Source organism: Thermobia domestica, chromosome 4, assembly GCF_964235325.1.
Source record: "Thermobia domestica chromosome 4, izTheDome1.hap1.1, whole genome shotgun sequence".
Taxonomy (NCBI): domain Eukaryota; kingdom Metazoa; phylum Arthropoda; class Insecta; order Zygentoma; family Lepismatidae; genus Thermobia; species Thermobia domestica.
The window spans coordinates 78543670-78567222 of NC_137457.1; the positions used below are offsets into that span (position 1 = coordinate 78543670).

Below are 23553 nucleotides of genomic sequence, written 5' to 3' on the forward strand. Positions count from 1 at the left end.
ATGGTAAGTGATTTGCGTTTGTGCCTGTTGGGATTTTCCCTTAGGAAGACAATATGTACAACACATCACGGTTTCAAACAGTTCTACCGAAATCAAATTCCCGTAAAATGTGTTCAGGGTCTTTGTCATTTCGGAAGAGGCATGCACCTACAATACTTTTCTCGCAAAAAGAAGAAAACCAATATTTCCTACTTTGAAATCATCTTTGCATTTTCAGAGTTTCGTTTCTTTAATGTGGACCTTTTAATCAAGGGGACAGATTTTTCAAAAGCGAATTTACCAATTTTTAGAAAAGAAACAAGAAAGTGTCGATTTCTTTCGGTGTAGTATATGTGTGCCAAGTTTGAAGAAAATCGGACGACGAAACCCTTGTGAAGCTATCACCTTTAAACTTTCACTTCTTGGACTTGCCTTGTTTGTGCCCCAAAGTCTTCAATTGTAGATACATGTAGGTGTGAATAAACGCTCATTTTTCATATATTCAGTACAATGTCAGTTATATTTTCCATCTTGTTCTTTTTACTATTTGCAGACAAATTACATTCAAAATAGTATGATCTTTTCTTACTCATGCCAATCAATATTTGGCAACTCTCAATTCAATTTATGCCAAATATTAACACCAAGAGATTTAGAATATGGCGTGAGGTGAGGCAGTGTCTTGTTAACCTCAACCAAATAACATACACCTGGAATGAAATAAGCATCAAGGATAAAATTTTGAACATGAGATAAGAGGAGCTAATTGAACGTGGAAACACTGGCAAAAGAAAGTAAAAAGCTGTACAAAATGTGTGTTGTCGCAAATGTCACAATACAACGCCAGTTTTTGTTATTTTAAATTTGGTGGTTTCATATTTTTACAGTCACCCGTTTACAAATAATTGAAGTACATTTATTTTACTGTAAGAAAATAAGTTAGTTTGAAAATCAACATGTACAAATCTATCAAACTGAATTGAGGTACCATTTTATATCTTTTGAACAGAAATATAGTTAAAGTATTGCAGTAGGAGGATAGTTTTATCTGAAAAAGAAATTCAATTTCTCAGTGATGTTCACAAGTATTCATTATTTTAGCTGTCTTCATGAAGAAAGAAAAGCGTCCTTAGAACGACAGATATAGTTTCGTTGAAAAATGCCGAAATGTTTTCTGGAAAGAGGAAGAATTTGCTGCCTATAAGTCATTTTTTTAATTCAACAAGAATTTTGTTTATATGTATAAAATAGAATAATAACCATAGAAGCGGGGCCGAAGTTAACTGTACTAATACCCGAAATTATAAAGTATTGAAATGATTATTTTGGCCTTGGAACTTGGAACTTGGAAGTGTAAGGACTCGGCAGATCCATGTTTTTGTGTTCGGAATAACTTGTGAGGCGATGTATTTCGTCACGAAATATTTCACATTATCTTCATTTGTTGGTATATGCTTTTCACGAGTATGAGAGACGATGCTGCTGAGGATCCTTAATACTTCCGATATCGCTCTAAAGGTTCGTGTTCACTGCTACCAAGGTTTATCATTTGTCTATTTTGTACCAATCATAAAGTCAATGCATATCTCAAAGTTCGGTTGATGGCATGTCCGGAAATTTCACCCTGCATAGGATCCTCTGTACACCCACTGAACATTAATTAAATATGCATTTCTGGACTGCGTATGGGTGACTTCTTTTACGCTGAAAAGGACCACTATCCACAGTTTCTCGAATTCGACATAGGGCCTATTGAAATTTATATTTTTTTGCGAGAGTCCCTAACTATGGAGCTATGCACTTTTCCATACAGGTCCTTATGAATTTTTCTCTTATTTTGATGTATGAAAACACCTCTTACTGTTTGTTTTACTGTTACCGTAGATCTTACATTATATATATACCAGTGTTGGGCAAATTTCAATTCAATTAACAATTAACAATTATTCTGTAAATTTAATTGTTAATTGCAATTAACAATTGAAAAAATAATGGTTAATTGTTAATTGCAGTTGGCCATTAATAAATGAGAATCAATTGCAATTGATCAATCGACTGAAAGTAATTGCAGTGGAAAGTAATTGCAATTGAATTCTGTAATTCAATTGCAATTGAAATTAATTGACAATTGATTCAATTGCAATTGATTTACAGAGCAAATACTTTCAATTGATTGATCAATTGCAATTGATTTTCACTGATTAATTTTCAACACTGTAGTTCTGAGAGGGCGTGGGGCAATGTAAACTTTAGCCACGGCCAATTGACTCACCACCCGTCGTGACCCACGACCCACCGTGACCCACTGTGACCCACCACCCATCATAAACCACTCTTGAACACTGTGACCCACAGACCCACCAAAACACATTGTCATCAACTCTGACCCATGATTCACGCCCTCTCCTCTACTGACTAAAGAGTTTAAACTTGTAACAAAACAATCCTATGAAATTATCACTCATCGGAGTTTGAATTTCTACGATCAATCGCTCAAGCACCGCACTAATACAATAACGGCAGATCTGACCTTTCTAATATAAATAAAATAGAGTTTGTTCCTGTGTCTGTCTGTCTACCTTTGTGCGGCCTTGGTGCAGGTCCAACACCAAGACAAAGCGTTTTCGACAAAATTCGAACCAGGGGGTCTCAGGGGGGCGTTTACCGGGACATGTAAAAGTAGTAGAAAATGAACGATATCAGTGTCGATTTCATAGTTTTTGCGGCCGCTGACATCAATGGTGAAACTCCGATCGCATTAACTTCCAAATTCACCGTATTCGGCTGCGGGCCGTGGGTCAACAAGGGGGGGGGGGATACCGAAACGTAAAATTAATCCAAAATGACCGATATTAGTGTCAAATCCATAGTTTTCGCGGTTGGTGATATCAATGGCGACACTACCATTAGCGATGACTTTCAAATTCATCCACCGTTGTATGCGGGCCTTGGGTCACCAGAGGGGGGAATTCCGAGACATGTAAAAATAATCGAAAATGGCCGATATTAATGTCAAATCTATAGTTTTTGGGATAGCTGAGCTCAATGGTGAAACTCAAGACCGCGTTTACTTTCATATTTAGCCCCCATCAGCTAACAAAGGGAGGCATTATAAAGGGGATCACGAGACATGTAAAAATAATCCACAATGACCGATGTCAAATCCCTAGTTTTCGCGGGGGCTGAGATAAATGGTGATACTTTCATTAGAGATGATTTTCAAAATTTAGCCACCATTGTATACGGGCCGGAAGTCACCGGGGGTGGAGAATTGCGAGACATGTAAAAATAATGGAAAGTGACCGATATTAGTGTCAAATCCATAGTTTTCGCTGTCGCTGAGATGAATGGTGATACTTCCACAGGCGTTGACTTCCAAATACAGCCCCCATCGGCTGTGGGCCAGAGGCATTTTTTTTTCAAAATTGGAACCAGAGGATTATAGGGACTTTTACCGGCATATGTAAAAAGTAGTAGAAAATGGTAGATGTTAGTGTCACATTCATAGTTTTTGCGGTATTGGTTGGGGGTTGGTGGGGGCCAGAGATTTTTTCGCAATACGAACCAAGGGGGTCTGAGGGGGGGTTCACCGGGACATGTAAAAGTAGTAGAATTTGTGTCGAATCTATATTTATTGGGATTGCTCAGACGTATATTGACACCCCCGATAGTGTTTACATTGAAATTCAGCCCCCATCGGCCTTCCCAATGAAAACACATATACATTGTTGGATATATATTCACACAAAATATATCCAATTTTAGAAATGTTTCTTCATTGTTCTCCCGTTGTCCAGTTTGTTTACAATGATATTTTATCTGATCCGTTAGAAGAACGGGCATAACAGCTAGTACGAAATGGTAAAGTGTTTGTTATGGAACAAATTACAATGAATTCAATTATATAGATAATAATTATAATTATAATTATTTCGTTATTGAATTATAGATACTTTTCAGTGGAAAACTGAAAAAAATTTAAAAGTCCCAAATCAACGTAAAGTAGACCAACGTAAAGGAAAAATGTATAAAATTTTCCATATAATTAAGCTTACAAACTTAAATGGAAATTTAGCTTAATTGCATGGAAATTTTTTGTGTCGTTTTGTGCGCCTATTTCCTCGTTTTCTGCGTCACCGGAAATGGGTCAATGTTATCCTACAAATATGGCGGAACAAGTTAATGCTGTTCCGTCAGGAACGATTTCAAGGTCGTTTCCTTCACATCGTCTTGTGCGTGTTTTCTACCGTTTAGTAAGCCTATTTCCACGTTTTGTGAATCAAAGGTAGTGGATCAAAATGGGCATTCAATGTGGGAAGAAAAATGATCCACTCTCCCACCAGTATCGAATTTCAAGGTCGCTTTTTCGTATTGTTTAGTGCATGTTTTTACCGTTTCTGCTCATATTTTCACGTTTTGTAGGCCAACGAAAGTGGTTCAAAGACGACCTACAAATATAGCAGAAAAAGACATATTCATTCCACTTTCAAGGTCCTTTTTGACCCTCTCCCACTGATGCACAAAGCGACACAAATCATGCATAAAAATGTGAAGGAAACGACCTCGACATTCGATGGTGACGGAACAGCATTAAGTTATTCCGCTATACTTGTAGGCCATTTTGACCCATTTTCGTTGTCGCACTAAAGTGGAAAGAGGAGCACAGAACAGTACAAAGCAGGCACTATACGATGCAAAAGAAACGACCTCCAAATTCGATAGTGGCAAACAATGGCTCTATTTCCTCAGACATTGATGGACCATTTTGACGCATTTCGGGTGATGCTCAAAACATGGAAGTAGGCGAACAGAACGGTACAAAATACACACTAAACGATGCGAAAGAACCAACCCCGAAATTCGATAGTGGCGGAACAGTGAGCTATTTAACTCCCACTTTAAAGCCCCGTTTAACTCACCTCGCGTGATGCACAAGACGAGAAATAGGTGCAGAAAACTTTAAAAAAAGGCTCTAAACGATGCGAAAGTAACGATCTAGAAATTCGATAGTGTCGGAACAGTGGGTCATTTTCGTCACACCTTGGAGGCTCATCTTGACGCACTTCTGGTGACGAACAAAACGTGGTAATAGGGGCACAAAACGTAACAAAACGGGCACTAGTCAATGCGAAAGAAACGACCTAGAAATTGATAGTGTCGGAACAATGGGTCATTTTCGTCCCATCTTCGAAGCCCATTTTGACCCACTTCCGGTGACGCAAAAAACGTGGAAATAAGGGTACGAAACGGCACGAAAGATTCATTAGTCGATGCGAAAGGAAGAACCTCAAAATTCGGTAGTGGCGGAGCAGTGGGTCAATTTCGTCCCACCTTTGAGGCCCATTTTGACCGTCTTCCAGTGAAGCACAAGACGTCGAAATAGAGGCACAAAAGGGTACGCGATGTGAAGTTAACGACCTCGAGATTCAATAGTGGCGGAACTCTTGGTTATTTTCGTCCCTCCTTGGTGACTCATTTTAACTCACTTCCCATGACGCAGAAAACGGAAGTAGACGCACAAAACGGCTCAAAACGATGTGAAGGAAACGACCTCGAAGTGGCGGAAGAGCAATAATTTGTTCCGCCATATTTGTAGGCCCATTTTGACCCACTTCCGGTGATGCAAAAAATGTGGGATTAGGCGCACAAAGCGAAACAAAACACGCCCAAAAGATGCAAAACAAAGTACCTCGAAATTCGTTGGTGGTGGAACAAGTTAATGACGCCGTGAACATTAATATAAGTATATTCTGTAGTTCTTACCAGAGGGCGCGTGGGTCAGTGGTAGAGCGTTCACCTCCGGTGCTTGAGGTCCCTGGTTCGATCCCAGCTCGTACAGTTTGGACTTTGTGGTGGACAAACACCGTGCTCGTGGATTTTTTCGAGGATCTCCCGTTTCCTCCCACTTTCTTCATTTCATTCATTTCCCATCATCACCGTCTCCTTTAGCCTAACCGGCATAATAGTGGGACGTAAAACTAAAGATTTCATATCATTTTTTGTAATTCTTACCATCAAGACTGAGAACTGCACGGTCCAATTTTTTAGCCAAAGTAGAAGCCCAACCGGAATAGTGATGTTAACCGGAACGGCTCGGTTCAATTGAGCGTACAGCTTGAGCTGGCTTGGTTGGGATTACCCATCGGCTGTACTCAATTGAGCCTATTGCTTGAACCGGCTCGGTAAAGACGAGGTATCGACTCGGCTCCATTGGAGCCAATGGCTCGAACCAGCTCCGTTGAAACGAGTCCATAGGCTGGGTTCGAGTCAGCTTAACTGAGCCAATGGCTCGAACCGGCTAGGTTGGGGTAAGCAATCAGCTCGGTTCGGTTCGGCTCGTGTGAGCCATCGACTCGAGCTGGCTCGGTTGAATGAGCTGTTGGCTCGGCTCACTTCTCGGTTCGGCTCGATAAGTGAATGAGCTGTGAGCGAGCCGCTTGAGTCGTTGACAACCCTAAACCCGAGTCGAGCAGTTTTAAACATGTTTGGCTGGAGTCCCATAACTTCTAACAATTTTTGGCTCGAGCCCGAATACTTGCTCCTCTTGATCTCACACCAAGAGCCTCGTGACCGATGTCCTTGCCTCCTGAAGATTTCTTGACTACCGAGATCGACAGTCAACTAATTTTTAGTATTCCAGTACAAACCGCCTATATTCCATGTGTATGCAGGTACACGGTGTTATAATAATAATTAGTTATAATAGTAGTAGTAGTATCATTGATAATTATATTGTCTATGTAGGATACTTGAAGATAGTAGTACTTGGAACTACACAAAGGATTTAGCTCGAATTGGCTCGACTCGAGTGGAAACTCGATCCGAATTCGAGTAAAAGTTGGGGGAAATTTTTCGAGCCGAGGTCTCGGGTCGAACTCAAAGATGTCTGCTTCGAGTCGAGTCGAGTTTTAAAGAAGACTCGCTCGAACTCGCTCGTGCTCATTCCTATTGTATGCATGACGGGCATATAGAGTTCTTTCGAGGGAGATAGAACCTTAAACATAATATATTTAAAAAATACTTAGTTTCACGGCTTTCTTCTCAGGGGGGAAAGGTATGGTAGGTATTAAGCATTCCTTAAAAGTACCTTATTTGAAATATGCAAAACAGTAACAAGTGGACAATACAATATACACACATCTTCTTATATTTAGTTTTAATTGCTGATTTCAATTGCAATTAACAATTACAATTAACAATTACAAGTTTCAATTTTCAATTCCAATTAACAATTGAATGTTTCACTTGCACCCTTTGCAATTGACAGTTAACAATTAAAAGTTTCAATTGCCTGGCGACCAATTAACAATTGACGAAAATTTAATTGCAAATTTTATTATTGAATTCAATTGCAATTGAAATTAATTGTCAATTACAAATTGAAATCAATTGCAATTGAAATCAATTGCAATTGATTTTCAGAGCAATTACTTTCAATTGATTGATCAATTGCAATTGATTTCAATTGATTTTGCCCAACACTGATATATACAATATAGTCCGTAGCTCCAAAATAATGGGATGTACTGTACTATTGTCGAGACTTCACTTAGGAACTAGTATGTGCTCTATCCAAAAAAGTTTCAGAATCCTAAGGTGGAGCAACAATATTTATGGAGCTAGTTGTAGAGTACTTTATATCGTAGTACCGTAGTCAAACTCCCTCTTTAAAAATTGTTGTGGACGCACCTCAGGATTCACAGACTCGCACTTTTGGATAGGGTACTTACTAGTGAAGTCTTGACCGGACTAAAGTAGGTCTCCGCGGTGGCTCACTGGTAGAGCGTTCACCTGCGGTGCTTTGGGTCCCTGGTTCGATCCCAGCTCGCGCCGTGCGGTCCTCATGGTGGAAAAACACCGTGCTCGTGTGTTTCCTCTGGGTTCTCACGTTTCCTTCCACTTTCTTCATTCCACCATTTTATTCATCTCTCATCATCACCGTTTCCTCTACCCTAACCGGCATAACCCTGGAACGTAAAACTTAAAGATTTAGTTTTTTTTTTACAGTAGGTCTCATAGTTTTGAAGCTCTGCCCCTTTAAAATTCATTTTTTCATGTTGGGCAGCCTATAACATGTAAACGATGGGGTTTTCGCCCTATGTTTATTGGAACTTTTTTGTTTGTTTTGCTCTCAGGAATCACTCCTCAGCTTTTGTATCAAATTTAGCGGCATACTGTATATACTGTATATGCCCATACTATTGTGGTTAGAAAACTCAATCTGATAATTAACGCTTTGGGGACTTTAGTACAGATCTGTATAATGGTGTCGACCGTAGGAATTTGCTTTTAAATCTCTAGTAAAGACTTTCACAACGAGTGTTTTGAATTCATTCAAGCGAGGAAGCATGCAAGTATATGTCTTATGCTCATTTCACAGTCCCGGCTGTGATACTGAGGACTGGCGATACAAACGTGGACGAAGAAAAAAGAAAAGGGTGATTTTACAGCTTTTAAAATATAATCCTGACAGATCCCTACTTATCCTAGAACCATGAACGAGTTGTTGTCTTAGCAATGTTTTCAACAGTACCACTTAAATTTATCTGTTATACATGAAGCGGGAAAATCCTGCCCAAATTTGGAAATGGAAATTTTCAGAATTTTTGTTTTCATCCGGAATTTCTCCCCTCAAATAAGTGATAGGGACAATGCGTTTGCTACCGATTAAATCTAACATCATAAGAAACAAGCATTAAAGCGGTGTGCAAGCCATGACTCTAGTATAAAGAGGAATTCTTCTGAAAAAAATCTGAATTTTACCCGTAATACACCTTTTGAGTCCATGTGTTAAGTAACTACAGTGACTACAGTCATCCCTAATTGTCGTAGAATCATGGTTCATACCTCCATTGGTCGCTGTAGGGGGCGCGGTGGCTCAGTGCTAGAGCGTTCACCTCCGGTGCTTGGGGTCCCTGGCTCGATCCTAGCTTGCGCCGTTGCTTTGTGGTGGACAAACACCCTGCTCGTGGGTTTTCTCGGGATTCTCCCACTTACTTCATTCCACCATATCACTCATCTCTCACCATCACCGTCTCCTTTAGCCTAACCGGCATAAGCTTGGGACCTAAAACATAAAGATTTCATTTCATTTTTCTCCTTTTGTCGTAGTGAAGGAGCGTTATTAACGGTACAACCATAGGAGAAATAAGATAAGGTAAACCCTCGCGCAGCATGTCCATTGGCGTGACGACTCCAAATCACTGACCTTCCGAAAAAGATATAATTGTCGCGCCCTCTCGGTTGACAGGTTGCGAGTTGTATTTCTATTGAAGAGTTTCTTTGTTTTCTTTATTTTTAACATTTGATTAATTTGTTATGAGCTGTCGTGTATGACATTTTCTATGTGTAAATATTATCCTATATTGTACTGTACACGTTTTTAAACAGAACTCAACTTTATTTGTTACTTTAATTTTGAAAGCTTTAAAAATGTCCTCAGCGCTGTCTATGGCTGTAAAGTGAACACAATAGAAAAGTTGATGAAGAGAAAGCCAAGTTTGATTCATTTTAGAAGCAGGAGAATTATATCAATTGCAAAGCAATAAGGGTATCATTTTGAAATCTGCGGTTGAGCCGGAGAAGTTTTATGAATTTATTAATACCATATGAATGAATATACTCTATACACTAACACAACATATATGTTCTTTGCAACTACTAGTTTAAATACTGCTTTTGACATTAATTTGTTTCTTATGTATATATCTATATAAGAGAAGAAGTTCTGATTGACTGACTGATCAACTACCAACAGGGACAGGACATAGAAAAAAAGCATGTTTGGAAATTCGAAGGAGAGGAGAAAAAGAGGAGAAAGAGGAGTGGAAGTTATTATCCTAAAATCTCCATACCTTGTAATCTATGAATGTTAAAGACATGGACTTTTGTATATGAACTTATCATTTTAAAAGATTATACTATCCTTTTTCTTTTTGCGTTTTGTTATATTTGGTCTACACGAGAAGAAAATGAAGCGAGAATGAGAAAGGGGTAGCAATTTCAATTATTGTAGTAAGATGTCGATATCTCGGAATCTCTTAAGCTTAGAGACATGAAATTCGATATTTGGAGTTCTTATATCTTATATCTTATACTTTATATCTTTAACTAATTCAATATGTCTGTAAGCATTTCTTGATATTTTCCCTAGAGAGGAAGAATCCAGTGCGGTTATAGGGGAAACCATATAGTCGTTGGCACTCTGACAATTATTGGCACTTTCCTTAGTTTTTTCTCTTCACTAAGGAAAAATGAATACGTGTTGGTAAATATTTCCTGCAGCTGGCAGCTCTGATCCTTTCTGCTCGCGTTCCCGTTGTTTGTTTTGCCGGGAACCTTTCAGTTGGAGGCAAAGTGTAGTCGACAGTGGAAGCTATTTGGATTTTTCAATTTTGCAGCTAATTCTTATACTTTTTGTTAAGGATATCTATCAGCTTAAGAGAAATGTAATTAGTTTGCTATTGTTTAAAATGTTTTAGTATTTTTTGCACGAGAGCAATTGGGTCTACTAATCATTCCAATGGTACATTTTCAACCGATTTGTTTGTCTTTCAAGTGAATGCATGGGGTGCCAATAACTATACGAATGGAAATATAAAATGTCAGTTATTGGCACTAGAGTGCCAATCTCTGTCTCTGATGCTGAAGAATAAAATAGCTTGAAGACTGTCCAATAATGCTTTCCATCTCTACATCTATTCTTGGTCAAAATTTTGGTTTCCTACTCTAATAAATAACAGTTATTGGCACAGTGCCAAGAACTGTATAAATGGCCATGCCAATGACTGTAGGGATTTGCAGCAGAATAGGTTCTGGTAATGAAATATGTCTAATATGCCTATTGAAGTTATTTGTTCATGTAGTCTAGTTCAGGGGCGGACTGGCAACGTTTGGCCCACCCGGCTGAGCTACCCCACCATCAAAATTTATTATAATAGTTTGAACTTTGAGTTACAGCAAGAAAGTATTTTTCAAAACTCAGCTAGTCAGCAATGAAGTGCGCGTGGTCAGACACAAGCATAGTTATTAACAATGGCGAGCTATCCTAAGTCAATGTGAATAACGGAGTAAAGAAACTCCGGTAAAGAAAAGTCTTCTGTGAGACTCAAAACGTTAGTCCCAAACGTCTGGACGGTTATGGACATTCTTGGTGTTAGCAACATGGGCATTTAGTTTCTAGTTTTTTTTCATTTTTTTGTTTTTTTTATGGTAGGGCCTAGATCAATGTCAAAATTAAATTATTTCATATAAAATGAATTACGAAACGTTTTCTTATTGTTGCAGATATCGGCACACAATGCCAAAGATTGGAAGAAAAAGATACGCACTAGAACAGAGAAGTGCTTCCCTTGAAGCAATATCAAAAGGTATAGGAATAAAGACTGCATCGAAACAGTATGGCGTTCATCGGTCTACCTTACAGTTCCATCTGAGAAATCAAAATCTTCATCCGGACCACGACCCATTTTAGAAGAGGAAGAACCATTGTTGGTGGAATTGTTAATAAAATGTTCTGAAAAGGGTTTTCCCAGAAAGAAACAGGATATTCTTAAAAGTGTTCAGGACTTTCTCGTGAAACATCCTCGTCCTAATCCGTTTCCAAATAACGTGCCGGGAGATGGATGGTATAAATCGTTCTTTCAAAGAAATCGTGCGGTTGCGGAAAGAACGTGCGAATCTGTTACAACTGCGAGTGCTTGTGTAACAGAAAACTACATAAGATCATGGTTTCATAATATACAGAAGTATTTTGAAGCCAATAACCTTACAGATGTTCTGCAGGATGCAACACGTGTTTACAACGGTGATGAAACTAAGTTTTTGCTTTGCCCGAAAACTGGAAAGGTGTTAGCGGAAATGCAAAGGAGTCTTTAACAGTTATGTTTACTTTCAATGCTGCAGGTGACGTAACACACCCAATGATAGTTTTCCCTTATGTTCGTGTGCCTAATGATGTGGCTCTATCTGTGCCTACAGGATAGGGTATCAGTCGCAAGTGAGAACGGGTGGATGAAAGCCGAAGTATTTTATGGATATATAGGTAATGTGTTGTATCCGTATTTAAAATCGAAAAATGTCAAGTTCCCGATTATATATTTTGTGGACGGTCATAAAACTCATCTTACTTACCAACTTAGCGAACTTTGCTGCAAGCTTCAAATTGAACTCATTGGTCTGTACCCCAATTCTACAATAATATTGCAACCTGCTGACGTTGCCGTATTTAAACCATTGAAGGATGAGTGGAAGCAAGTGGTACGAGAGTGCCAACTTGAGAATAAATTGCAGTCTCTGACGAAAGCTAAATTTGCTCCTCTGTTGAAACAAGCAGTTGACACTTACATTTCGCCATCTATTATACAAAATGGATTTATGGCATGCGGTTCACACTCATTTGATCCCAACAACATAGATTACACTAAATGCGTTGCAAAACCAAAGCAAACAGTTCAAGAAATACATGGTGGTAATGAGCTAACTAAGGATGTAGTATTAACCAGAACCTAGTTTGAAAGTATAGTAGGAACTGATGTAATGAGAAGACTTCAGGAAGTTGACAATGAACAAGTCCTTGTACATAAAAACGAACAATTCCATGTACTCTATCGCTTATTTCAACATTTTGTTGATAATAGTAGGTCTAAGTCTTCGGTAGAGAGATGTGTTAATCTTCAGTCGGTGCAAGCAAACAATCAGCAAGGTTCATCTGTATCCTCTGCATGTATCCAACTCAATGATTTCAACCACTGAGATACTGCTAGTGATGCTCATACTCTTTGTGAAGTAAATCCTAGTACTCCTACCAATGGCAGATGCAAATGCTTTACAAAAAGGTTCCGGCTCAACTCCAAAAAAGTTAATCACCGAACACCCGTTGCTGCAAGATGTTTTAGTATGGCCAGAAACTCCTAAGAGAAAGGGGGAGCGAAATGTAGAAAGACTGCCGTTTGTAATAACGTCTCATAAATATCAAGCTATTTTGCTCGAAAAAAATGAAGAAAGCAATTAGCTGAACAAGAATAGATTAGAAAGCAAACAAGGAAAATGTCTGAGAGAAAGGAACAAGAGTTAAAACGCAGAGGAAAAGCACCTGCAAAGAAATCAAAGCATGAGGTCTATCTCGATTGTTCAACGGAGATAAGCGGTCTATCAACTTCTAACCTGAACAAGGCAAAGGACTGTCTGAATCATTACAAAATGGAAGGCTCACAAGAAGGCTGAACTTCGATTCGTCATCAGCTGCGCGAAGCAAGGTAATATCCTGCAAACACTGTTTTCAGCCATTCTTTTCCGGAAGGATGGATCTTGAATGCGAGTTGTGCCACAGCAAATATCACAGTCATTGCGTTGCAAAGTACCATAAGAAACACATACCAGAAGATATAGAAGATGGATTTGTGTGTCACGGGTGCTACGTTCTACAGGATGACAGTGAATGTGGTCATAGATGAGGACGAGATTAATGACACTGATTCAAATAAACCATTGAAACATACAATTTTGTTTGTGCATTTCACGTTTTTTTTTTAATATGATGTTCATTCTACGGTTTCAATTTGTTCTTGCTTCATAATGTTGAAGGTCTAAAATGTCTATTTCTTGTTTATTAATAAAATAATAATTGATATTACTTCCAGTCATGCCTACAAGCCTTATTTCTGTCAATTGTATCTTCTACTGTATGCTTTATAATGGTCCCAATAACTGTCCTTATTGGGTGCCAATAACTGTTTTTTGAGTGCCAATAACTGTAAGATCATTGTCACATTACAAAATTGATTTTTATTGCCAAACTTTACATTTGTATTGTAATTTCTCAACATATTATTCAATTAGAGATTCCCAGAAAGTATATATTAAAATATCACCAGTATATGTTATAAAATAAGTCTGTTATAAAGATATGAACGAAAACAAATCCTTAAAGTGCCAATAACTGTATGGTTTCCCCTAATTGGACAGTCATATCTGGAAATCCATTAATGTTATTGGTATGAGAATTGGTGTTTTGGTTTTTAATTTAAAATAAGTAATTTTGAAACAACTAAAGATATGTTTCTGCTTTTTTTATTGTTTCCTTAGAAAAAAGAAAAAGAGTTGGAGTTGTAATTGTTAAAACAAAATGGCTATTTCCCCAAAATCCCTTAAGAGTATAATCATCTTAATTATTTATTTATTTCAGGGTTTTTTGATATTTGCGTTAAAAGGAAAGACGGGAAGAAAAGAGTTTTGCGTTCCAATTGAAGCAGTTAAAGATATAAAAAGTTGTACATTCCGGGAAAATTGACTTTTACTACGTCCGTTAGCATTCACCCTCTCTTCCAAATCTCTTCACTTGGACCCGGACTCTCTAAATGATGAGTTATGTGACATGACTAACACAAAACACGTGCCTGAAAAGCCAGAATTCAATGTTTTGACCAATGTAACATAACACCTTCATCCTAAGCGCTTCAATTGTTATAATAAGATAAGAGTATCTCACAATCACTTAAAATTAGAGTTCTTAGGGCTATGAGAAGTGAAGGGCCGTGGGAAAAGCAAATGAAAGAGTCTATAGCGAAGTCCCAGGGTAACCAGGGTAGTTATTCAATAAAAAATATGCATGAGTTAGACTTAGCAAGCCGATATTTGGGTGCTTGTTTTCAAAGCTCCAAGTAAATCACGTAACTTTAATTTTCATACACGCTCGTTTTCTAATTTAGTAATGGTTTATGACAGATTTTGGAGTGAAAACTTATACTTGAATTCACATATTTTTTCATCATTTATATTAACTTTGTTTTCTTTATCAGGGTAATAGACGATAATTTATTCAAATGTTTTCACATTTGTGACCTTTCTTATACAATATTTTCAATCTTAAGATACTTCCTTTAATATATTACGTGTTTAATCTTGCTAATATTTATATTATTTCTTAAATTATTTATTTAGATGAAGCAGGGAAAAAGAAAACATTATTTTTCCTTTCATTTTGATGAAGAATCGAAGTTTAGTAAAAGCTCTTTATTCGCGCGGTATATGTCCCATAAATAAGCCGCGAAAACAGAAACCGTGAATACGGAATTGTAACTTATATGAGATTATAGGGGATACGTTCCTAGGTGACAAAATTAAAAACAAGTTCATATATAATAATCAATTTACAGTATTTGGGGTTTTTGACCATATTGATTAATTATTATTTTCAGGCTTAAGCAATGGTACGAGGAATTTTGTAATTTTTTCTTGCTTGGCAGTTTTTAAAAGCTCCTTCGATTCAGACTGATATTCAGCAGTGCCATTTGCAATTTGCCTCTTGAAAATAAGACGTCGTTCCATAGGCGGATCAATTTTGGGAACCGGTCAAAACCGCCACAGCCAAAACACCCACACTCAAGAAATGTCAAAACGCCCACACAAACGGTCATAACCCCCACACAAATCTCCCAAATACACGAACGGTCATAACCCTACACCCTCAATTTTTATAAAGAAATCACAAAGCTTATTTGCCATTATTAAACCTTCACTAACATTTTTCAAATTAAATGTCACGTTTGCGGTGCTTGTTGAAGCCTCTTCTTCAATGGACTGTGAATTTAACATTTCCTCCAAGTTGGTTTCAGTCAAATCTTCATCTTGCGATTTAAGCAATTCCTGAATGTCACTTGATTCTATCTGTTCGAACCCATCTCGTCCTATTTCATTCGCAATTTCGGCTATATTTGGAATCAAAGTTTGAATTTGCACACATTCTTCGTCATTTTCCACAGTCAGAGCAGGCCACATTTTTTTTTCCATCATGACTTCAATGTTTGTGGCTTCAGTTCTTCCAATGATTCTTTTATGTTTACGATGCATTTTGCTATGTTAAATTTCTCCCAGCATTCCATAACATTCATATCAGGATTACATTCCATATTATCCAATACGATTTTGAAGGTTCGTCTAATGCAATAGAACTTAAATTCCTGGATTATTCCTTGGTCCATAGGTTGAAGCAAAGCCTTCGTGTTGGGAGGTAAAAATGCCAGTTTTATATTTTGATGTATAGTTTCAAGTTCGCGAGGATGACCTGGTACATTGTCCGAAATTAGAACTGCTTTAAAAAAAACAAAATAAGTTTTAACTTCAGAAACAAAACAATTCCGGAACCAGTCAAAAAAAAAACAGCGCTTGTACCTCACGCTTTATTATTATCAAGCCAAAACACTGGCAGGTCGTCCTTGTTTTGATTCTTTAGAGCCCGAGGATTTAACGATTTGTAAAGCATCAGTGGTTTAATGACAAAATCTCTAGATGTATTAGAACATAGCAGCAGTCAACTCTATCCTTTGCTGCCTTAAATCCAGGAGCAGTCTTTTCGCTTTTAGAAATGAATGTTTGGTTTGGCATTCTCTTCCAAAACAGTGCAATTTCGTATGCATTAAATACTTGCACAGTTTTGTATCCTCCATTAGGTACTAAGTTTGCAAATTGTTGTGGATATCGTTCTGCTGTAGCAGTGTCTGTAGATGCAGGTCCCTCAACGATTTTAATGTTATGCAATGATGGTCTCACCTTAAATTTATTGAACCAACCTTCCGATGCTTGAAATCCTCCATCTGTACATTCACCACTACAAGTACCACCAGGTTCTTTAAAATGGGCGGAAATACGCTTTGCCTTCACCGGACCATTGGACCATTCAGGGGCACCCTTTTCTGGTTGTGGTCTTCGACCCATAATGACAATGCCACTTCCACTTTTTCTATTGATGGATCACGAACAATTTTCGCTGACAGTGAAGTTGAAGCTAGAGACGACCTTATTTTATCTTCGGATTTTTTTATCGATCGCACAGTTGATTCGTTGACATTGAATGAGCGTGATATGGATGCAAACGACTCTCCAAGGCGTAAACGATCAAGAATTTCTATTTTCACTTTTAGTGGTAACACAGATTTTTTTCGTGTCGAAACTATTTCTCTCTTTTTAGTTGACATTACTGTATAAGTTAGGGAGACGTGTTACTCGATCACAATGTTTGTAATGAATGGAAAGATGAAACAATAAAACACGCAAAGCGGCTCTTACCAAAGGACAGAACGTCTAATAATGTGGCGGCATTTAAAAAAAAACATTTTATTCATTGAGTAATAAGGTTGCTTTCATTCTGTTTGTTTACATTCTCAAAAACAGCAATCGCGGCGAAGGCGGCTTATATCAAAGTCTGAAACAATACAGCGGCGATATCAGTTAAGAACATACTTTAGACAAAGTTGTAATAATGTCTATTTTACATTTTATTAGTCCATTTGACGGCGTTTACAAAGGATATTGGGTTGGATAACTATTGGAATCCTTTTTATTATTATGTATATACGTACTGATTAGATCCGCGAATAAAGAAATCTTTAGAAATTGGGTCGCTTTTTTATCCACGAATAGTGAAAACGCAAATGAAGGAAGCGCGAATAAGGAGCTTTTACAACAATATGCAGGAAAAGAAATTAAAACGATATAGTTTTAATTTTCTTGTATCAGAGGCATGGGTTCAAGCAACGACCATCTGGATTCTCTAGGAGTTAAGTACACACTAGGAGGATATATAATGAAAAAAAAATGTGTTCATTTATTTACTCACGGGAAAATGTCAACGCTATCGAAGAATCTCCTACTCAGCAGGAAACAGTAAGATCTAAATTAATTGAAGACATATACTTGAAAATCTCCGTACTAGATGATCAATTATGTACAACAGTGCAATTTTGATGTGTTTTACCAGAAAATGAAAATGAAAATTAAGATAAAATTTGTTCATTAGATAAACATAACCATGATGAACAGTCTTAAATTTATAGCTCTGTGCGTAGGTTTCAAATTTCAAATCTAATTTTCACAGCCCTCTGATAAAGAACCTCTTCATGGACTGAAATAAAACTGGACAAAATTAATCTCAAAAGGAAATGCGACATTTCTATCAAAGAAACGTCTGGACACAGTCAACTGAACTAACAAATATTTTCGTCAATATCCAAAAAAAAAAAAGAAAAAAAAAAGCAATTCTCTGCATAGAAAAGGGGCATCGTTAGAAAATTAACAGGTATAATGAAAAATGAATTTGATAATAATTCAAACCGAAAGTATTAACATATTTTATCCGACTTGGAGTATGCATAGAAATAAATGAACTAAACAAACAACTGAAAAACTCTTCCCGCAAAAGAAATTTTAAAGAAAAATAACGAAAGTGGCGAAGTGAGAAACTTAAGAGCTCACTAAAAAAGTATCTTTGGCAAATGCAAGTTAATTAGCGTTACTGGAGATCACTTTTAAGAAAAAAACATCGGACAGTACTTCTAAGGTTGTGAGGAAATATGTCTATATATGTAGATGAAAGTTTGATTATTTTGGATGTAATAAGAATATACTGAAATACATTATTTACCCTACTTTTCTTTTTATGTGCTTTTTTTAAATGCAATATAATCCCATGCTGGAATAAATTTCCAGCAATATAACATTCATCTAAATCAGAAATAGCAAATTGACATCTTGAAGTCAGGAGAAAACAGTAATTTCACATTGATTTTTCAGAGGGAATATACGGGAGTAAGCAGACGACACTGCGATTCCTTTCCCGAGCATGTGTCGAAGGTGACTTCATCGCGCGAGTAATACGCAAACGTTGGTGACTTGCCATGTGTTATTTCTACCATGGGTACAACGTTTGTGACTCTTTCACGTTCTTGAAGATAAATTACCGGAAATAATATTTTTTGAAAATTTGAATTGTCCGCTACCTCCTTATTCATTTTGGTTAAGAGGGTTTCTCCTCAGGTACACAATAGGGACATGCAAGTAGGTTGGAAACGTTGTTTCATATGGACTAAAAGTAGATAATTGCCATGATCCTAGAGTAAATAGGCTTGGTGCTAGCCCTGATTTACTAAATTTCCCTCCCCATTTTTTGGTAATAATTACTAGAGTATTCTTATTCAATAAGATCTAGCGTCAAGAGTATTCATTTTATGATCATGGTTCGTACCTCAGTTCGTTAATAATGCTCCAAGGTTTGAAACTGTACCTCACACGTGGCATGTACCTTGGGATCAAATTATTCCCGAAAAGGGATTTATCCTGAACAAATCTTTTTTTTTCAACTTTGAGCTTGATGTTTGTTCTGAAGGTATATAATATCGGAATTTGGGTTTTATAGTTGGAAACGTTGGAAATTTGGAAATAGTTGGAAATTTGGGTTTCCCAGTAGTTGGATAGTATTTGGGTTTTATAGTTTAGTAATTACGAACACAACGATATATAAACTGTGATCTTAGAATAAAGAATCTTCACGCTGGAGCTTATTAAATAACAATCAGTAGTTATTACGAAAAAATAGGGCGGACAAAATAGTAAATTAATTTTAGCACCAAGACCATTTACTACAGTATCATAGTTTATATGTCCTTTTCTTGGAAATGAAGCTAAATAATTTTGGGCTGCATTGACGTATCTGTGTCATGTACCTGGAGGAACAAGTTATTATCGAAAAAGAATTTTTATCTTGCACATTTTGTTCCAATTTGAGCGGGTGTTTTTCGCTTCTGGTACTCAATAGAGACATTAAACTAGCACAGTCTGAATTCATGCTTCATTCTCAACGAAACGAGGAATAAACAATGATTTGAGGATAAACAGTCTCGAACTAGTATTTGCTTGGGAGAAATTCTAAAATGTACTTAAAAAATTGAAAGTCTCAGAAAGGTTTATGGTGAGAATTGCCTGAACAATAGAGTATTCTACCCTAATCTGCCACATTGCTAGAATGATTGTGAGATTTCATCTTCATATTATAAATCGCCCATTTCCTCTTTACTACGCAACTTAAAGTATAAAATTACAACTTCATGTTACTGTAATCTTTATTGAAATATAAAGTAATTTGTTTACAATACTCAATGAAGTTTGTTAATTATTCATGATATTTATAAGGTATGAAATCTTAGAATGCCCTTAATTAATTCTGATCATTTACAGACACTAAACTGGACTTTAATTTTTGTTATAAATAAAGCGTCTTCGCTATTTAACCCAAAGAGTACCGAAATCACCTTGAAGTTAGTACCAAATCATACACGTTCGCTAGAAAGACAACTCTAGACTTATTTTGAATTTTTGTTTATGTTTTTTAACGTCTCAACTTTAATAATATGTTACGCACATTCAGTCTGTAATGTTCTATGGCTGGACTCGATGCATAACTATAGTCATCTTACCCTCTCGTGTGTATGCGAGAAGAGGGAGGGAGAGGAAGAGAATTACTCGAGGTGCCAATTGAACCAACAATTACCCTCCTCAGGACACTTAGCCACGGACAGGTGTTGTTGATTTAGCCATGTGTTTTCGACTTTCTCAGATCAGAGAGTCTGGTTAATGATATGAAATACAAAATTTAAATAACATGTGAAATTGCATCGGAAACGCGAAATTAGAAGACCAACTACCTACTGCAACAGAAAAAACATCACAAACGTTGATCTCCAGTAATGGTTTGCAATAAAGAGGCCACACTGTAACCTTGGAAGCTAAAATTTCCTTTCTAAAAACCAAACAACTATGTTGCTAATATTCGCGGAAGAAGTTACCCGCGAGTATATGGATGTCTTGTGCAGCGTGCACATTCAATTTCGGTGGTCTTGCTGGACATCATACTTAGAAATGTGTTAAATTATTATTCCTAGAGGTATATTTATAACTTAAAGCATCGTTGTCTCGGTGATGTAAATTATTCATCTCTATGGATTAGAAACCTTAATATCTACTGAATCGTATGTAGAGTGAGAAATAAATGAAATTTGAAGGTATAATGTGTTTAATATTGTTAAGGACTTCTCTGGCTGATAGTTGGATAATTTAGGAGAACAGTGAGGTGTGCGAAACAACTTTGATGATAAAGGATATTCATGCTATTTACAAAACTAACAACTATTAGGAATCTTTAAAGTTTGAATCATCACTGATGTGATCACTTTTATAAATCGGTCACAAGGAACTCTTTATAGCTGATCCTTATCCAAATATGACTGCCAAATTAAAGTAAATGACTACATCAACGGACTAAATATCCTTCTCATTCCCACAGAGCACAATCTAACACGCATCACTTAATTACCTACTTCACTTTCTATTCTGGAACCTGAACATATTAATACCATAAGTAATAATATTATTTATGTTTGTGTTTACGGATAATTTCAACAACACGGATATTTATGTTTGTGTTTGACTTTACATATAAGTATACTTCCCCATGCTACAAAAATACTGTGCAAAATTATAACATAACTAATGGAAGAGAATATCGAAGAACAGCTACTGAAGTACAAGTTCGGATTCAGGTGAAAAAACGGTAATAATGGAAGCAATACTAAGTGAGAATAAAAAATAAATTGCGACAGCATTTGTAGGTGCAAGAAAGGCTTTTAAAAACCTAGATTTTAATATTGTGTTCACGGCTTTGAATGACCTAAAGATTAATTACATAGACACAAAAATAATATACCAACTATACAGAAATGAGACAGCTGATATATGAAGATATCAAAAAGAAGTAAAGAATTAAGGCGTGGTTGTTGACTTTCATGTCTCCTGCTCAACATCTATATAGAAGAGGTTCTGAAAATTCATCAAAAAATTAGAAATTCGTAAAAGTGCTTGCAAATGGACAGGATTTCAGCACAATGAGTTTTTTTTTGTGACATAGCACTGATACTGGAGAAGAAAAAGGAGTTGATGGAAGCACTTGCAAACCTGAACAGTCACCTAAAAAAACATGCAAATTGAAGATAAATAAGAAGAAAACCAAAATGATAAAAAGTACAAGAGTAGGGCAGAAAGGGACAAATTTATGGCTTAGGGAAGATAAAATTGAAGGCCCTATGAATTTTCCCTTTTTAAAAAATCTATTATTCTTGAACGGAAGAAGAGAAAGATTAAAACTAATGCATGTAATACGAAAAGATGACTGCTTAAATCAAGAAACGTGTCATTAGTTGTTGGGAAAAGATTTATTAAGACATTGGAATGGAGCGCGTGGACGGACCAGAGACATCGACACTGAGAAAAGCTGAAATATAAATCTGGAGGCACTTTAAAGGAACTATTAGCGCTGAATGTTGCGCATCTTATGGTCCGAAAGGGAAAGTATTAAGAAGTACTAAAGTGCGCTAACTAAGAATGACAGATAATGAAGGTGATATAAAAAGGAAGAGACAGCATTTTCGGAATCTGATTCGGCACTATAATTAGATCAACGTGTGCATGGAGGGAAAGGCAGAAGGAAAGCCAGGATAAGAATAATGGTAGAATATATCTAGATGCAGTTACGAAAAAAGACCCTATCAAAGCATAAAACAGCTCTCCCAAGGGAGAGAAATGTTTTAAAATTTTCATTTACCCACCAACCTATGGTTGGGGTGGGGAAGGAGAAGATTTTAATTTAATGCCGTAAAAGATGAAATACTTGACATTCTTCAGATATTGCTGAACCTGTATAGGGTCACAAAACTGTTCCCAAGACAACAAATGAATGAAACTGAAAGCAGTTTATTACCGAACACTTTTTCCGTTAGGGAAGCGGCGTAAGAGAAAAGAACTGATTTGTAACTAAACATATTTCTTATCGAATATATTAGTTAAAAATTGAATCGTATACAAATAGTTTATTCAATGTAAATGAACCGATATTTTAACTTTCAATGCTGTTAACGTTCTACTACTGAAGTGAGGAGCATATTCATCCTTATGCATTTCTCTGATATATATCCATATGGAATAGTGGGCATGTTTCGTTATCAAGTTTAAATATGTTCATCAACTTGTTTAGCCTACACGCATATTATTAAAGGTACTCATACTTATTGTTCATATATTACATTTGAGGACAAAAATAAAATAACGTAATTGTTTTAAAATGTTTTATAGAATATCATAGTGCCATTCCAATCGTAACTTAATTGGAAACCTTCGCTGCGCCTTGAAGAACCGCTATGTGATAAAATGCAACCCTTCAGGAGAAACAAAAAACATCCCACTCTTCAAATTTTGCCAAATATAGAGAGAAAGACTTGAAAAAATAATAAAATTGATTCTCGGTATACTGTGCACTGCACATTGTTGTAGTTTTCTTCAACAATATTATATTACTAATTTTCTATTTACATAGCACATGTCGGTTTATTTTTTGTGCCTTTATATGTACATACAGAATCAATACGTACGTGGATACAACTTGAAGCCTATCTATTATTTTTTCATTGTTGTGGCGAAACAATGAAATGTTCGATTATCACATTATAAGGACGCTGCCTTGCAGCTTTGAGGTTTATTTGCAAGGCATACCTCTTTTTTAACACATCTGTAACAACGCGGTTTTTCGAGGCGCAGCGACGATATGACATTGAAGTGTTATGCAAAAGTTTGTTGTTTTACCGTACCCGTACTATGCATATAAGCATTAAGTGAAACACAAGAATTGTAAATATGTTCTACGATACCAAAACATGTTCTCGCATTTGCGCTGGGAAGCGGATTTTATCTTAAGGC

General features: G+C 36.8%; 1 long non-coding RNA gene across 2 annotated transcripts in view; it reads left to right on the plus strand.

The window, feature by feature from the left end:
- Nucleotides 1-23553, plus strand: part of LOC145683323 (uncharacterized) — a 324002-nt gene that overhangs the window by 108648 nt on the left and 191801 nt on the right. The window lies entirely within an intron of this gene.